General features: G+C 35.6%; 1 protein-coding gene across 3 annotated transcripts in view; it reads right to left on the bottom strand.

Annotated features, from left to right (window-relative positions):
* LOC106878623 (plexin-A1) overlaps nucleotides 1–1,901 on the bottom strand; it is an 803,747-nt gene that overhangs the window by 759,483 nt on the left and 42,363 nt on the right. For 2 of the 3 annotated variants that reach the window (XM_052967953.1, XM_052967951.1), the window contains exon 1: nucleotides 1,218–1,577. The exons of the other annotated variant lie outside the window; for it this stretch is intronic. The gene's annotated coding sequence lies outside the window, so the exon portion shown is untranslated. Of the gene's footprint in view, nucleotides 1–1,217; nucleotides 1,578–1,901 lie in introns of those variants that run through there. 3 annotated transcript variants of the gene reach the window in all.

The raw sequence follows: 1,901 nt of genomic DNA on the forward strand, positions 1-1,901 counted from the left end.
TATGTGTGTGTGTGTGTGTGTGTGCATTGCTCTTCTACACTTGCAAGAAATGCTATATAAATGCTATATACCCTCTCTATTTCTTAAAATATGAGTGCCGACTTATGAAAACTTTCTGGACAACTAAATAGATATGTATGTGTGTAGGATCTAAGAGACTGTGTACGAGGTACTTATGGGGTGGGGGTTTACGAATTTCTAGAAACCGTAGAAAATGTTTGCATATATTTAAAACTCATTCATACTTTAAGAAAGCCTCGTCCCCAGAGATGAAGGACCTATGTGTGCGTTTGTGTGTTATATGTGATTCTGCAGTTATTTTGCTAGTTATATTTGCACACAACACTGGATAGACAGACAGATAGACAGATGGGAAGGTACGTAAGTATATAGGTGTGTAATACGGCAGTGGTTTTAAACCTTTTTATTATCCAGGTCAGATCCAAACCATGGATTTCTTTTTAGGGAACCGCACAAAAAAAAAAAAGAAAAAATGTAAACACAAGTCAATTAAAGAAAAATATATCGTATTTATAGAGAGAAGACAATCAGGGACCGCAGGATGGATGTTTGAGGGTCGTATATGGCATAGGAGCCGCAGTTGAGGATCGATTGGTATAGATCCTACGAAAGACAGGAGTATCTATGGTTCGTTAATTTCCTGAGAAATCAGAAAATATTTGCATATATTTAAAGACACACTTTCGGAAGGGGACACGAAAGAAACATTGTACCTTGAGATGAAGTACTTCTTACGGGACCTGTAGCATCTACCTATCTGTGTATATGTTTTGCTAGATATATTTACACATCTCTTAGTACTTGTTACACGTTCGGTGGACTTTAAACTGTTAATTACACTTTCTTTTCTCTTTTTTTCTTCTACAACTAATAAATTTTAACCGAAGGCAGAGTAATTTAACAAGAGTACTTACGTATAATACATTTAAGATAAAGCTTTTTACTCACTTTAAAACAATGCCTCATTTCACTAATAATGGGATTAAAACAACGATTATATACACACACACACACACACACACACACACACACGGGTGTGTGTGTGTGTGTGTGTGTGCTTGACTAAAGAATTTCGTAAAGCGCACTCGACCATACATAAATTTAATATATACAAATTTGATTAATCTCTGCTTAAATCAAGACAATAATAATAATAATAATAAACAGAAATGATAACTTTTTTCTTTTCTACTTACACAAAAAACACATCAGCAACGTGGTAAATCCCCCAAAAATTAAAAGGTACAAAATATATAATTATATATATATATGTTAATATAATATCCTCTCCTCCTGTTTGGCAGAGTTTCGATTCTTGCTTTGTTCGGAGATTTTTCCTTCGGATTTCATTAAATAAATTACTTATAAATCAAAGAACAAGTTAGCGAAAGCCAGCCCAAGTCTGGTATAGTGGGCGTCCAAAGTTTTGAAATGAACTTCTCTTGTCGCTTTCTTTTAAAGACTGGCTTCTCTTACTGTGAAGTCTAACCAACAGTCGGTGACTTTACTCAGTGACAACTGTTTAACTTCAAGACCTAAATGTAGTAATAGTAGTGGTAGTTATTGTAGTAATAGTAGTAGTAGTAGTGATGGTTGTAGTAGTAGTAAGAGTAGTAAGTGCGACTGACTGTTGAGGCTAAACATAGCTACGGCTTATACTTCGCAATTTACCGCCGCTCTCTATGCCGGCATGTGTGTGTGTGTGTGTGTGTGTGTGTGTGTGTATGTGTGCTTGCTAAAAGTATCTGTTTATGTATGTGATTGAGACTGTGTCTGTGTGTCTGTATGCTTGTTGAGATATGTGTGATTGCTGAAGTATGTATGCAAATATGTGTGTGTGTGTGAATACTTGTATGTGTGAACTCTGTGTGTGTGTGTGT

The sequence above is a fragment of the Octopus bimaculoides genome, chromosome 5, assembly GCF_001194135.2.
Source record: "Octopus bimaculoides isolate UCB-OBI-ISO-001 chromosome 5, ASM119413v2, whole genome shotgun sequence".
Classification (NCBI taxonomy): Eukaryota; Metazoa; Mollusca; class Cephalopoda; order Octopoda; family Octopodidae; genus Octopus; species Octopus bimaculoides.